Source organism: Cyprinus carpio, unplaced genomic scaffold, assembly GCF_018340385.1.
Source record: "Cyprinus carpio isolate SPL01 unplaced genomic scaffold, ASM1834038v1 S000006480, whole genome shotgun sequence".
In the NCBI taxonomy this organism is placed as follows: Eukaryota; Metazoa; Chordata; class Actinopteri; order Cypriniformes; family Cyprinidae; genus Cyprinus; species Cyprinus carpio.
The window spans coordinates 118,415-135,217 of NW_024879155.1; the positions used below are offsets into that span (position 1 = coordinate 118,415).

The 16,803-nt window shown below is 42.3% G+C and overlaps 1 pseudogene; it reads right to left on the reverse strand.

The window, feature by feature from the left end:
- Positions 1–342: 342 nt before the first annotated feature.
- Positions 343–10,709, reverse strand: LOC122143665 (annotated as a pseudogene).
- Between the last annotated feature and the right edge of the window lie 6,094 nt (positions 10,710–16,803).

Genomic DNA, 16,803 nt, shown 5'->3' on the forward strand with positions numbered 1-16,803 from the left:
ATGAGTTGGTCATGTGCTGGTCCTAAAGCAGGAGTCTAGTGCGCTCAGGGACCAGCACATGACCAGCTAAGGACCAGCTTAAACCAGCTCAAACCTGCTTAAACTAGCAGCCCATGCTTGGGCCATCTGAGGGCTGACCCTTTGGCTCCCCTTGGCTCCATGATCCCTCAGCTCCACTGGTGTCTGTTAATCCTTGGACTCCACTGGGCTCCCTGGTCCCCTCTGGGACTCAGCTTGGACAGTCAATCATCCAGCCGTGCACCATGTTCTTCCAGACCCTGGCTGTGCAGTCGTTTACTCCAACCCTCTGGCTCCTCTGGTCTCCTACTTCTCTCCATCAGCTCAGCCCCGGTCTGCCGAGCCCCTGTGTCCACCTCGGTCCCGCAAGCCTCTGGTTCCACCTTGGCCCTCCAAGCCTCCTGTGTCACCTTGGGTCTTTGTATTCTCAGCTCCGCATGGGTCTCCACCAGTCCTGGCTTCTCCCTCCATCGGTTCCACAATGAGCCTTGGTCTTGGCACTTCTCTGAGCGACTCCTTGGCTCCTCCCTCTGTCTCCTCCCTGGCTCCTCCCTCCATCATCTCCTCCATGGCTTTTCTCTCTGCCAATACCTCCACGGTCACGCTCTTCTCCAACTCCACATCCTCCACATCCAGAACCCACTCCCTCCCTCTCCTCAGTTGGACTTGTTATGGCTTAAGGACGCAACTTGTGTTATTTGATTGTTTATTAAAGTTGACGCAGCGCATTGCTCAACTCATCCTTTGCTGCAACCTATCACTGAAAAGTGTAAGGGGCGCAAAAACATCGATAGTTACAATGTGATTCAACAAATACAGCTGTACAATTAAACATTCCTCAATTGGCTGATGTTTATTAGGCTATTGGGATACTCCATCATTTTGAACATTATTTTTCTAAAAAATGATCTATGTGGATAATTAAGTAAACCTAAGTTGTATCATTCCCTAGTAAGTGTTCATTTTGAATGACTAGTAGTATAAAAACTTATTTTTATGTGTACTTTATTAAAAAAAAAAAACTGATTTTAACAGAAACACAAGCCCACATGTAACACAACCTAAAGGTGAATAGTTTTTAGAATTTATACTAAAAGACCTTTTACTTACTTAAAAAGTGTGAATAATCAGAGGGAAGAAAGCATGATTTTTAACGAAGTTTTGATCATGTTAAATCATTTAGAGGCTTTAGAAATTCAATGTATCAAATAATTATACGGTAGGCTTTATAAGGGCTAAAACAACTTTTGAAAGTATATGATAAATGGTGCTGAATTGTTTTTAATTGGAAAAGAAAAAAAAAGAATGTTACTTTTTCTCTAGATTGAAAGTTGTTTATGCTTTTACAAGCCGCATGCATTTCCTACTTGCTATTCTTCCGAGCTCGAGGTAGTGGCAACCTCTGTAAATGTCCACCCAAGGGATGCGCTTTGCTAGTGTACAGTAACACGTAACCCGGGCTAGCATGCAGATGGAAGGGCATCTTTGTGAGGAATTCCCCATGTAGGCACGTGACGAACATGCAGACCCCTGTGTGCTAGTTGGTGTGTGAGAGGGAATCCCCGGGACCAGGCATGGAGGCGGGTGTCCACAACATGTACAAAATATTGTGCATGTTTTTCTTGTCTCTATGGTTGCGATGTAGTCAGGAGACTGCCAATGTGTTTGGTGCTTTTTACGTAAACTCTTTTTTTTCCTTTTTTTTGTTTAAAAGACGAAAGTCTCATAGTTTTCACATAAGAGAGACTACATTTTAGATTTTTAGAGACTAAAAATTTCATTCCATTACGTACTAAAGGGGAATATTGTTATGCTGGCACAGTGACTTAAAAACATGTATTTTCTCTGTTTCAGTGTATTTATTAATATAATATTTTAATAGGCAATATGCACATCTTTTAAAAAAAAATACTTTTAACTACACTGTTTTGTTTAAGGGAATTGTTAGGAGTTTCAGTGTAAACTGCAGATGATTATAATGATTTATGTTAACTTGCTCAATTTATGAGGTGGATCTCAATGCCAGTATGTTCACAAAAAACACAGCCTCTGTCACCACACACGCATACAAACTCGCAGGGTTCAGGATTGAAACCAGCCCTGAAGAAAAAAAAGTCCAAATAGGGGGATGTTAAACGTTTTTTCATTAAGAGATGGCGTCGAAAAGCCTGAAACGGGACTTTAGGAAACTTAACGGACGCGAGGAGGAAAATAGATATTTATAAATCCTTCAAGCCCATCCCACCACATTCTTCACCACTGAGTCACACTGTAAACCAGCTAAAAATGGAGATGCGATGGGTGGATTACCCCTGTTTCTCGTTTGTGTTTCTTTCCCACTAAAATTGATTGAGGAAAGAAACAGGGAGATACCCTTCCTCTCTTTCCTTCACAAACCTGAAGGGTTACACACACACATACACACAATGCTTTCACAGGTTGTGAGGTTGTATGAGAGAAGAGGAACAACTCAGGCATTGAGTAAGATGTGAGAAAAGTTATAACAGCCTCTGGAATGATGGAGAGCTGGAAAGTATAAGCGAAGAGAGGAACGGGTGGTTGTGCTGGAAGATGGAAAATGGTGGTATGGGATTTTGGCAGGGAGATCTGTGACTCACTGTTTACTGTTAGCCTGGCCTGTCACCGAGCAACTGTACAGCATATGTGTGCACAAGACTACAGCCTTTCTGCCCTGCATTTCCCAAAAATTCAAGATTTGTAAAGGGCTCTTTTTTCCATAGAAAGGATACCAAATAGACTTTGAAACTTTCAAAAGTCTGTTTTGTATTTTCTCAAGGAAGAGTCAGTGAAAAGGAGAAAAATGTTAAACGTCAACCTAGGGACTTATTTAAATTAAATACTATATAAGTAAAATTTTCTATTTATTTTGAGAGTGAGGTTTGCATAACCCTGTAAAATGAAATCTTGCGAAATATGATATTTTGACTTTGGAATTTTGTTTGTTATTTTCTAGCAATAAACACACTACATATACACAAACATTAAATTAAATAATAATGAAAAGAAAAAAAAAACAAACGCGTTATGGGCTAGCTAGTTTGGTTGTAAAATTGTTGGTTTATAGTTTTCTTCTTCTAAAAATTTTACATATCAGTTTGTTATGCTTTTTTTACAGTGCACTTCTTTTCTTCTGTAAAAAATGTCTTTTTTTTCAAACCAAAAAAAGGTACAAGTCAAAGGATCTTTATTCAGCTCAATATATTTTTACTGTGAAAACATTGGTCAATTGAAGCAGACAGTGGAACTGTTTACAGTAGTCAGTAAGAAATCTCCATAAAACCTTTTTTTTCTTTTTGCTTTAACATATATGACACTGATTTTTATATATATTTGTGTTATTCGTTCATAGTATGAATAAAGCTCATTAAAAAAAAAAAAAAAAACTGATCACATGTAAAGATTATCTCTTTTTTGATTTTTTTTAAAAGCAAAGACAACAACATGCAAGTAAACTGATTTACATGTTCCAAAACAAAGTCTCAGAAAGGTTTTTCACTTGCCTCCTCGGGTCTGCTGTCAAAGGAGATTGAGTTTTTCAGTGTGCTTGACTTCACATTTCTGATTTAGCTGACTACATTAAAAAGCCACATGGAAAAGTGTGCAAAGACAAGTCTACAGATTTCTAAAAATAAATGATGAAAATGAATGTCTTAACTACAAGAGTTTGTTTTGCTATCCCTTAGTTCAGGAGCCATTATATAAGACATGTGTGTAGCATTTTCTGGATGTGATGTCCCATATGATATTAAACGTCACCCAGGAAAAGACTGGTGGACAGATGCAACATTCCTTTCAAATGACTGAGACCCAGTCCTTTGGTTAATCACCGTGTTATTTTTGGCTTTCCAGCTGGGAATCTTTGAAATTTTGTTGCATTTGAACCAAGAATTCAAATTAACACATTAAATTGCATGTTACAAAATGACCCAAAGTACAAAATGGGGCACCAAAATACAGTGAACGGAGATGCACTGCAGCTGCTGTGGAGCTGGACAACATGCAGGAAGTGCGGACAAGGATCAGTGGAATGGAAGCCATGTATGGTGCATTGTCTAAGCATCAGAGCCTTTTTTTGCCGACGTTTGGATGGTGGTACGAGACGCTTGCAGGCAGCTCAGGGGGCAGCCCATGACCGTCCAGTTTTCACCAATTCAATCAGGGTGGTGGCTGGCCAGGGCAAAATCTTCCTCGTCATCCAGCAAGAATGCCGTCACGATCCACATCCGAGAGCTTCCAGATGCGAGGGTTCCCAGCACAGAGTTGGGATACGCCGTGGTGCGCGATCACCCTCCGATCCAATCTTTGGCTTTGGTGCCACTTAGTTTGAGGTGTGTTGCCTTCATTTGGTGCTAGGTTGTAGAAGATCTCATCATAGCGGAGAGTTCGCTTTGGCTTGCCTCGTATGACCTTTGTCACCACCCATTCCTCATCTTCCTCACCCACTTCACCATTTTCATCCTGCAGTCTCGGCAAAGGGGGTCACCTTCCACAAAGGGTCCGGCACGGGTTCCCATGAAGGCCCCACCTTGGACCCCAAGTTGGACCTCCAGCCTCTATTTCTCGTCTCCTTCCTCTCGCCTAAATCGAAGAGGCATGAGTTTGGCAATGTCGGCAGACAACAACTCATCCCAGCATAGCCACTAGGTTTGGCTTCAGGGCTTTGAACTTGGGTGAAGGTCATGTGCCCATTAGTTGCTCCTAAGAAAAGTCATTAAAGACTGTGTCAAGCAAGAAAATTGGTTATTTTTAATCTCAAAAACAAGGACCAGGTGGTTGCACTAACCTGCATCTTTGGCACAATCAGGGAAGTCTCCAGGAGGAGATATGGTGCTGTAGCTGAATCTTGGAGAAGATAACCGGGAGTTGGTTTGGTAGATCAGGTTTTTTTCTTCTTATTGTCCTTCCTGAAGACAGACGGCATCTCTTGCTTTCAAGTAGCTGATGATATGGGGCATGGCACCTGTGAGTGAAGCACACGTAGACCTATTGACTTTCATTGTATATAGACACAAAACACTGAAATATTATTCAAAAATATCTGCATTTGTGTTCCACCTAAGAAAGCCATACAGGTTTGAAATGACATGCAGGTAAGTAAATGATGACTAACCCCCTCGGGTGAGAAAACCTTTTAAGCGTTTTGCATTCGATCAGTTTTAACTTCTGACATCACAGAGGTCACTATTGATATATTGACTTACCCTCACAAGACGTGCCCTCTTGACCAAGTCATTAAGTTTGCGTAGGGCTGCATTGCGTGGCAGATTCTGGATATCAGTAAACAGATCTTCCTCCTCCAACTCAAACAGCTTGCGGTTGTCGGACACCATAAGAGGTTCAGACCAGAAGGACCCAATGTTACACTCTCAGAACCTCAGGAGTACCAAAACACTTTCCCCAGAGACCACATTAAAAGCTCCATACCACCCGCATGAGCTGCTGGGTGTCACCCATATCAGCCTTGTTCAGCAACAACACAAGAAGTTTGTCTTCATTCCCCTTGAGGGCCACCCGATAGCCTCTGAGAATTCATCAGAGATCTCTAACTTGTGGGCCATCAAAGAGAAGGATGATCCGGTCCACACGTTCAGCAAACCAGCGGAGAAAACTGCTGGGAAGTCATATCCTACAAAATGTAGAACACGGTCAATAAACTGAACAAAAGAGAACAGTTACCGCTCATGTTCCATTTTAAAAATTGACTTCTCTAATGGCGGGATTCTTTTTTTCAGTTTAAAACTCACATTGGTCTGTGAATTCTATTGCTGTACAACAGGATTCTGTTGTGGCTACTGGTTAGAGAATCGGCATTGTAACCCGAGGTCACGGGTTCAAGTCTCAGTACTGGCCATAAATGTAGGTCGAGGGGAGTGAAGACCAGCACTCTTCCAATCTCATTACCCCACAAATGAGGTGCCCTTGAGCAAGGTTGATGCTCAGTTGCTTCCCACCGCACTGGGAGGAGGAAAATGGTTTCCCTTACCAAAAAGTAGTATACTGTCAAGTTTATTTTATTAAGTATACTTAAGAACGTTCAAGTATATTTGGACTTTTTGAAGTATAAGTCAAGTATACTTCCACCCTCATTATAAGTATATAATCTTAAGAAGTACATAAAGCCCCCTTCTGAGAAGTACATAAAAAGTAAACTAAAAGTATACTTTCCTATTTTTTTAGTTTAAAATAAGTATACTAATCGCACACTGAATAAACTTCTTTTTCGTAAGGGTTTGGGTATGTGTTTTCCTCTACCTGCTGTGTGTGTGAGCTAGTGTGAAACACCACAAATTCAAAGTATGGGATACCATACTTGGCTACACGTCAGTCAGTCACTCACTATCTCTGCTACTGTCCTACAGACTTCAGCTCCAACCCCAATCAAACATACCTGAACCTGCTAATCAAGGTGTTTAGGTATACTTGATTACTGTTGGCAGATGTGTTTTTTGGACACAGGTCTGGAACTAAACTCTGCAGGATGGGTAGATTTCCACAAGCAGGGTTGGGAGAACCCTTTATAACCTTGGAGCTCATGGTAGGCCCCCCCCCATGACTTGAAAAGGTTTGTGACTGGGTAGCCAACCTTACTCCTGGAGGGCTACCCTCCTGCACCACCCTTCAGTTCCAGCCTTACTCCAAAACACCTGCCTGTAATTTTTTAAGCAATCCTGAACACCTTAATTAGCTGTTCAGGTGTTTTTTTGGGATTAGGAATGGAGCTACCCCTGTTCTGTGGACTGTAATTTTGGAACCCCAGCTGTTGTGCTCTATTGCAGATGGTCTCAATTCCAGTCCTCGCGACTGTTCCCTGCTCTGCACATTTTGTGTGTCTCTTCTTATTGGCTTCAGACATTTGTTTCTATTTTGAACGTAAGTGCCCTGCGAAGTGGACAGCACAGGATATTCCACCCCATGATTCCAGTTCTAAGTGAACATATATGTTCCATTCAAAGTGCATTGAAGTGTGCGAGACGTGAATTTAAATTGTATTTCATACCGAGGTATATGATTGTCACACTTTTCAATGTGTGCACAGCGCAAAAAAATCTGTGAATGAGAATGCTCCAAAGTGAGGTTAAACTTTTACCAGATTTACCGCTGCTTAGGGATTAGGGAGCAATGAACACCATGTAGGGACCATGTCAATCGGAACACAGTTCATGCACGGATCTCACTTCTAACGAGCTGATTATCTGAATCAGGTGTGTTAACAAAAAGAGACATGCAAAATGTGCAAAGCAGGGGGTCGCGAGGACTGGAATTGAGAACCGCTACTCTATTGAAACTATTTAACATTTTGAAATCCTTTTAGCTCTTTAACAATCTTCTAGATGACTGTGTACAAATTTTTTTGTGAACATTATATGCTAGAAAAGACAGTTGAGTCTTTTCCAGACCTCCTCCCCGACATCCCCCAATACATGTCATGCATTAAACATTCCTTCCCTTTCCTCTCCCTGTCACACCTTAATGGCTCAATTTTCCCATTCTGTGCATGGAAAATATGTGAGGAAAAAGCAGACATCGACCAGGGAGAAAGGTGCAACACTGAAGTAAGCTAAGATTACCCAATGATGTTCTCTGTGGGAGAGCCTAGAGACCCTGATCATCTGCTGTTTACTCTGAAACATGTCTCCAGACTAGTATTATCTTTTTATCATTTATGGACCAGTTCCCAGTACCTAATTCCAACACAGAATTAAAGAGACATTGTAAACCATATTAAATGAAGTTAAATTTCAAATGGGAAATGGATTAAAATTTGGCATAAAATACCTCCAAACCAACTCCACTCCCCCCTACTTTTCCAGTATGCTTACCCTCGACTCACTCTCTGCTTCGCTCGCCGGCGTAGCGGAGAGAAATCGGTAGAGAATTTGCCTGGGGTGGTCAAAGTTATGCTGATGCTCTCCAGGACCGGTGGGGCATCTGAGCACACTGGGAATCTGTCAGAGACGGGGATGAAGATACACAGATTTTGGTATTTCATTTAGTGATGGAACCCAAACTTTCATAAGTTCAACTGAATGGGTAAGTCAAGGAAAAAACGTCATGTTGATGTTTTTGTCAAAACAGCATGCATGTTTTGTCTACGTTTTTTTCCTGCTGTTTTAAGTTGGTGCAGTCGTGAGTCCGCCACATTTTGCGATTTGAGTTTCCCTTAAAAGGGCACAGCACAATTATCAAACCATTCAGGAAACTCTTTTTGTTGTGTGTGATCTAAGAAGCAGACTTCTAGCGTCACCCCTCCCAGGCCGATCCATTGTGGGGAAGTGGGTGCTTGAAAACACAACAGGGCTTTCCCTGAGGAGAAAATGACCAGCACTGCCAAAATCAAACAATACTTGCTACTAATGACCTGCGGCCGGCATAGGAAAAACATGGTCTCTTCCTGCTTTAAAATGAGTTTAAAACGAGTGGACTGCTGTCTCTGGGGCATGGAAGTAGGAGAAAAGAAGTTCTCAAAACATGTTTGCAAAAAATTACACCCAAAGAGATCATAGCAATACTGTACTCTGATTAAGACTCCCTGGAAATCAAACACAGTGCCTCCTCCAGTGTTGACAGACAACTACAAGCTAATTATGTTGAAACATTCTTGGCAAGGTTAATGAGAGGACTGTGGTATTCAGATGACCCTGGACTTGAACTACAGCTTACTTTCCTCCCACTGTTTGGCTACTGCTTTGGTATTTTAAAACCTGACATTGCTCCATCTGCCACTTCTTTCACCAAATTAATATTGCGCTCATACAGAGGGTTTAGAGGATTTCTTTCTTAATATAGACACAATATATATTTCATTTTTTTACTTCTATATTAAATGTTTTAACAAAACTGCTTCACTGTTTTTTAAAATTTGAAAAAACCATGTGGTTTGACCAACATGCAGAAAATAAAACATAAATCAGGAAATCACATCAATGAGACCCCAGCAGACCCTCATGACTGTATATCAAGCATAAAATATTAGATAATTTGACCTTTTTATGAAAAAAAACAAGGCACATTGTGAAGTGGTTCATGTTTTGTGATTCCCCAAAAATGTTTTAAGGTGTAATGAAAATATGTTATTACTTTTTTACTTAGGCTGTTACACCACATGACATTAACTTGAGATCTGTTAAACTTTGGTGTATGTCCATTTAATTTGTGCTACATGAATGATGGGACACCTTTAAAACCTTAAATCATGAGGTTCTTTTTTCTACATCATAATGTTAGTAAGAAATCACACAAAGCATGCTTGCAACTGCATAGCATCAAGCTAAAAACACCTTGGCAACCTCATACCAATACCCTGGCAACCACCCAATTTCAATCTAGCATAGGGTAAAGCACTATCTTCAGAAATCACATTATCTTCAGAAAATGCAAAAATCCTTTCTTCATAAACTGTAAAACTCATAAATATTTGATTATTTAAAGACAAACTTTGAAACGAGGGCCAGTCTTTAATCTCTGATGGACTTTAACGCCTCTAAATCATCACACACTGCAGTTCTGCTCCTCTAAGTACATTAGCGCTCATTGCCCTCTCTTGTGATCTCTCTCCCTTCAAACAAGTTTTCCCACAAATAAGGGAAAGTCCCCCCTCCTACCTTAGAATTTTGCACACAGACGCTTGAAATTCCATATAGCGAAAACTACACACACTGTTTCGGTTCTCTGGTTATCTTCCCTGCATGCCATGGGTAAGAACCGCAGAGACAGGTCAGTCGACACATTCTTCCACACACACCACCCTCATTTCTCATGTTATGTCGTACATAGCAGCTCAGTGTAACATCTGCCTGTATGACTCTATTCACCTGTTGAGGAAAAGTTTTTGTTTCCGAAGGGGTTGAGATTGCGGAAGGGGTTTGTTGGGATCCACTATGAGGGCGTTTTTCCAGGAATGACCTACCCTCCATGTCTCCGTGCATGATAGCAGTGAAGCAGTCGGTGGTGGGCTCCGGCCCTATACGACTCCCAGGGGACATCCTGTTCCGTTCCAGCAGATACCTGTGTTGACAGAACAAAGCCAAGGTTTAGAGTGTTGACATGATCGTTTTTAATAACCGTGTGGTTTTTATTCTGTCATCTGCTAGAGCAAACAAAACACTGAGGACCAGTTGGTTTTAAGTTCAGCTAAATGTAGTTCCATTTGGTAAATGACTTAAAACCAACCCTTGAATTTAATACTGATGAGTTCAAAACCAATGTTAGATAGACAGAAGATAAATAGACATCACACATAGTGAGCTCCCAAGATCCTAAACCACCAATGGACTAATACCACTATCCAGGGCCATAGACACCATAGTTTTAGCTTCAGTCAAACATACTGTTACTTTCTAAAACCCCTTAAAGCCCTAGACTCAGAAAAGCCCTCAGTAAACTGACTTATTTAGAGTCTTACCTTGATGAAGGTAGTCTTTCCTGTGGAGTACTGCCCAACCACTAGCACCATGGGTTTGGTTGTCAAAGTCGGGCGTCCTCCAGAGACTCGGTGAGTGGAAGTCATGGAAGCAGTAGGGTACTGCTCCAGGGAAGGAGTTTCTTTCGATAGAGTTGTTTGAGGCCCTCGCTGTCACTGTCCTGATCACCTCAGGGGCCTTCTTGACATTCTTGCGTCCCCAGCGTGACCTCTTCGACTTGCGGGAGTATTTCAGTGTTTCCTTTGCAGTTAATTATGGCTGTTTTGCACTGTGTTTACGTGTCCTCTGGGATGACTGTGAAAACTCTCTTGTTTACTCTTGCTTACAGTATTTATATAATGTACCTAAGTGTTCTGCCTTGGAGGTTTACAGTGTTTAAGGGATGCTTGCTGGAGTTATAAAGCAATAGTATACAATGTTATATAAAAGTTCAACCCTCAGGTTTCTTCTGTTCTAGTAAATGACTTTTTTGCCTGAAAAACATATAAAAAGGGTAAATGTAAGGTTTAATAGTTGCTGGGTTTATTTTATACAGTATTCGCTATAGGTGTTTTAGCTGTATATTTCATTTATTTCTTGGTTAACAGGCTTTGCTCCTATTAAAATGCCTAGCTTTTTCCATTTACCTTCAAAATAAAGAATCTAATAGACGTTTTCAGCCTAGAGGGAAAGTAGAGTGCATTGTCCATGCATGTCCCTGGAAAACGTTGGTGCTCATTTTTGAAACACTTACACACACCCACCCGAACTCTGGGTCCACAAACCACACATCCAATTACTTATTTCCGTATATTTGAAAAGAGTGGAGCCATGTGTTTCCAGCAGCGGCTTACAGTGGAAAGTTAAATGAGTGAAGGATTACGGTGTGTAAAGGGCTGAATACACCAGCAATGCATCAAACACAGGCATGTTCAGCAGCATAGTTGTTCCCTTGAAATCTTGACAGGATTTGCCAGCAGTAATTCCACTAATGGCATTTGGCTCACAGTGGATTCTATAAACACATCCCTACTAACGCATCATGCATATCAGGAGCATTTATCTTCTGAATCAAAAATGGAGGTTATGCATAAGTAATGCACCTCCCGTGAGGCATGTTCTCATGTTAAGGATGCCATCCTTAGAGCCTTTGTTATCAACTGAAAACAGACTAGCTAATGTTTGCAATAAAAGTTTTAAAACTTTTGCACAGCTGTCTGGCAAAAGGATAATGGTTGGGATTTGACTTTATATAAAACTCACATGTTGCAGCAGAAGGTGGAAAATGCCTTGTGGCATTCTTCACCACAAATTGCAACACCAGAACCAGTTGACTTCTTTTGGAGAAGCCTTAAAGCTACAGTTTAATTTCCAGAAGTAAGTACAAAACGAGAACACTGATGTGTGCCAATAATCGAGAGGAAAAGCAAAAGGCATTGGCTCCCTTGTTTAGTACTTTTTTTTAGTTCATCGATGCTATGCATCCACCATTCTGAACTTTAATCTGAAGAAACATTTAATCTGAAAGGGATTTTAAAGTGTAAGACACAAAGCAAAGGTACACTCCAAAAAAGTCCAAGATTTTGTTGTCTTACCTGAAGAATGCTGAATCTTAGGTTAACTACTTTTTCTATAGCCCCCCCGAGTTTGTTTCTAAACGTGAGTCATGTGCCTTAGAAGAAGCATCTTATCCAAGGCACCCAAATACCACCAAGTCAAAATGTTTCAAAAGTGATGTTGTTCGTCTCAGTTATTGCATGTATTTCAGATGAGAGGTCTTGATCTGATCTGCCTGTGCTTCTGACACTCTTCTTCCAGCAAAATCAGCTCTAAGGCATGCACACAAGTACTGCCTCTTTCCCTGCCTACGGTTTCTCTCTGCACCTCTTCTTCAAACACACTGCCTGACTCAGAAGCAAGGGAGAGTCCTGTCATGGCTGGTTGGTTTTAGGCGAGTGATGACACTGGGTTTAAACCAAAGTGGGGACAAGAATGAGGGGGAACTCATCAACAATTAAGGTGGAGTCAAGCATTTTATAGGGAGGAGACATTCATTTACATAAAGTACTGCCTGCAAACATGAGGGTGTGGTGGTGGCTTGTCTTTCAGCGGACGCTGCACCATGGGGCGGTGTATTCCATTATGATTTTGTTGGCTTTGTTTGAATCTAAGACGATCTGTTTGCAGAGCAGATGTTCACATGACTCTTGTTACTGGCATGACAGACCACCTTTGAGAGACTTTTGGCAGATCATCTATATTGTGCTCTTGTGCGCCTCTCTGACTCAGACCCGATTATTAGCAATGCCCCCCCCTACTGTCCAGAAAGACATTACATATACCAATGAAGTTAAATAAACTCTCTTTAGTAAGCTGTCAGCGATAAAAAAAAAAAAAAAAACAAGTCAAATGACAAAGAGAACAAAAGTTGTGATTGTTTCATAAAAGAAGCAAGGTTTAATTTACCAGTTTGACTAAATGTACAGTTTTTTTAAAAAAAGGTGTTCCAGTATACACAATAAATACAATACAAAATTTAATCTGTAGTACTATACACTTCAGTCTTACTTACAGTTCTATTGTTTATCGCTTTACAACATTATTGCTTGCTTTTTTTTCTCATGTCATATGCTTTCGCTGTGATGTTGCTTGCTTCCTGAATTTGTTTGAAGACTTTTCAGTGAGTCTATCTTAAATGTGGTAAAAGTTTCTAAACCTACATACGCCAAAAAAAAAGCCATTAAATGAGGGAGTCTGGTGTCTGGGAACTTTTCACTTCGGGCACTTCAGAGAGGAACAAAATGGCTGTTTTTTCCAGATTTTCACTAATATCTTCCCAGGAAACGATAATATTTTTTTAATTAAAAAAGGGTTGACCACATTTGCTGTGCTGTGTATTTTGGATTTTTGAATGTGCTCGTTTGATGCCTGGCCATGCCATTGATAAAGTGCTCAAGAGTATTTTCCGCTACAGTTCGGGTGAGTTTTCTGTTTGTGAATTCCCTTATTGTTACTTAATGTAGTCCTGTAGCTGGACAACACCAAAAACCAGGAGGGAATTATGGTTTTGGGGGAGCCACAGCACTATACTACTATGCATTAATAGAGCCACGACACAGTAGATCACATTTTCCCAAAAAACATAATTCTATTGTTAAAGCCGAGACCATTCTAACCAAAGGGTGCAGTGGTCCATTATTCTCTTCAAAATAAATTCTCCAACACTAAGCAAATTAACTTACTACTTGATTAGGACAGTTTTTCATGATATCACTTTAAAAAGTTCCTGCACAATCCGCATACCGTCACAGTTAAGACAACATTATTAATTAAATGAATGGTCATATATTTTTTGTCATCTCCCACGGTTGAGAGAAATATTAAATTGGGGAAAACCGACATAGGGAAACCGTCCAGATGCGAACCCAGGAAACAACAGGGGACAAAGTTTTGAAAATCATATCAAAGTGCACTTTTTTATACTCTAGAAAGTACACTTAAAGGGCCAATATGTAAACCAAACGAACACATTTCATCAGCACAAACACAGACAAAACAAAGCAACCACCAGCTGATCATGGTAAAACAGTTGTCTCTGTTTGCTTCTCCCTCATCCAGATTGACATATCCTGCTTTTCAGTCTTTCAGTCAACTCGCTTAAAGTGGTTATATACGCGCGTCTGTGAAACCAAAATCCCATTTTGTACTCTGCCCCCTACCTGTGGCTGATGGGAAATGGGGGGGGACGGATGTTGGCGTGGGGAGGTGAGGCATGGACTGTCTGTAGGAAGGATGGGTTTGGTGCCTGAATTAGGCAGACTTTTCCCCATGAACCCTCCCTAATGCCGTCTTCCCTGAGCCTCCATGTACATGGCCCTGTTGGAGGGTCAGTATACTGTCTATGGCACACGTGCAGGTGCTCAGTCAACTAGTCATCCTGCGGCCGGGCTGCCGCTGGAGGAAATTGCATGGTCCAGATCCGGAGAGTCGGACTTGCGCGTTTGGCAGGAAAGTGGGAGTCTCTTGTGCCGGAAGGACTGCTCCAGGAGAAGGTGGGCCCCAGGGGCCATGCTGATCCATCCTGAAGGGAACCCCTCCCCTCCCTCTCGGTGTTTCTCCCATTTCCCTTCACCGCCTCAAACCCCCACCTTTCTCCGCCTTGTCTCAGCTCCTTTATTCTGAAAAATCTCAGCGTGATGTTGGTACGCATTTTTTATGCCACGGTGAGGACATCCTCTACTGCGGCGAGGCTCTGTGACTCTTGCATGGGAGTGAGACTGCCCCATGTCCACCCTGCCTCTCTAGTTTCAACACTGGCTATCAACCGTCCCAGTTCATGTTGAGGGGAGGAAACCTTGTTGGTTGGCGGGGAGAGGGAAGAAAGAATAATAGGGGGTCCTGCCTGTACACATGGGAAACATGTCTCCACCTCCTCCTCGGTACTCTCCTGGCCTGCGACGTTGACTAGATGTTTTTCGACGGGTAGGGTCCTTCAGAAATGGTAGCCTGCAAGTGGGTAGTGGAAGGAGTCGTTGGTGGACACTTGGGTTCGCCTTAAACTCCGCTACCTCGTGGTGTTCCAGAGTGCCGTTACTCTGAGGCCGTAGACGTGGAAGCGGGACGATTGAAGACCAAGAGGAGGAAATGAGGGCGAAAGGTCCACTCGAAGTTGCGCTACTGGAGGTGGAGCCATGTGTGTGTGGTTACCGTAGTGACAGTGTGCAAGATGGTCGGTGGTTTGTCAAGGAAGTTGGGGAAGGAGTGTCTAAAATGACTGTGATGGGTTGAGGTTACATGGGTGGGCTTGACACTTCTGCGGCTGCTCAGGGGCGGCGGTTTGTGGAGGTGAGTGGGGATTGGGAAGAGTGGGACCGGATCTAAAGCAGTGTTGTGAACCACCTTACTAAATCCCGCCGCCTGTTGGAATCTTCAGCTTCAAACCTATACGCTGGCGTGCCTCATAGGTCTTGATGGGTGGTTGCTGTCGTGGGAGCTCAACATCATCGTCCATCATCAGCGGGGCGGGAAAGGACGTACGTGCGGCTGAGAGGCACTTGGCCGTGACTGGGCTTTGGCCGATGGCCGGACCAGGGGAGGCAAGTTGTAAGGGTTGAGCTGGTGGCCATGGATACCGATGCCCCCCTCCACCTTGCCTTGATCACGCCAGCTTGGTAGGAGGGAAGAGAGGGAGGCTGAGGGGTAGAAGCAGGGAGTCGGGGGCAGCTTGCTGGAATAGGTGCAGGGTTGGGGTTGGAGCAGGGGCAACAGCTGCAGCAGGTCGCGCGCTGCAGGTTGACCTGTACCTGCTGCTGCTGATGATCGCGGGTTCAGTATAGAACTCAACTTCGACCTGTACAGGTCTCACAGCACTGCTGTCCAGCAAACAGGGAGTGGCCTGGAAATTCTTCTGCAAAGAGTAAGAGATGAAAAGTGATTAAATGCCACACACCATCAACAGGAAAACACACTGTTTGATCCCTATTTACAATTTTACAAGCTTTTGGTCGAAAGTAACTGTCGCAGTGAACCTGAAACACTGGACCTTAGTCATTACCTGGTTTCTCCTTGGCCCAGAACCCCTGTCCTGACTAAGAACAACCTTCTCCTCCTGAATGAACATCCGGTCAATCATAACCATCTCTGCAGAGGGACCCAGCCTCTGCTCAAAAGGTAACAAAAATACACAAGATGCCAATGAATTGAGCCTTGGGCTCTGTTAAGGTCCAAACATAAAAAGAGGTCAAGTGAGTGAGATTTAAATGATACCTTTGATTCCTCAAAAAAACAGGTGGCGATATTTATCCACCATTATTGCTTATGCAGGCGCTTCAAAGAAGATGGCATGAGATATTCTCAAATCTATCATCCACTGGACAGAGAAGGTTTAAAGCAAGAGTTACACAGCAGCCTCTAAAGAGGGTGCCACACAAATACACTACAGGACCTTAAAAGAGTGTTTACAAAAGAGTTCTGAGCATTTACCTTGGCGGTAGTCTTCTCCTGGGATGAAGCCATGCCTTGGTAAAGGTGAGTACGGCAGCAGTCGATGAAGTGTGGTATCCTCAGAGTGAGTGGAAAGGAGAGCTGTAGTCAGGATGGAGAACCGAGTCTTCTTGCTGTTTTCAAGCTAGCTGTTCCAGCATCCTACAAACAGATACACAAGCATGAGTAGGAAACTTGGATCTTAAAAAAGCCTAATGCAAAACAACTAGCAGGTCATCAAACAAATAGCTTCAGACCTTGCATGATGCATACTTAATGATTTGTGTTCAATTACTGGCAAACAGTACTAATCCCTTAAATGGCACTTTATCATAATTTATGCTTTTTATTCTTGGATTTAACTGATAACACTGGTATTTTA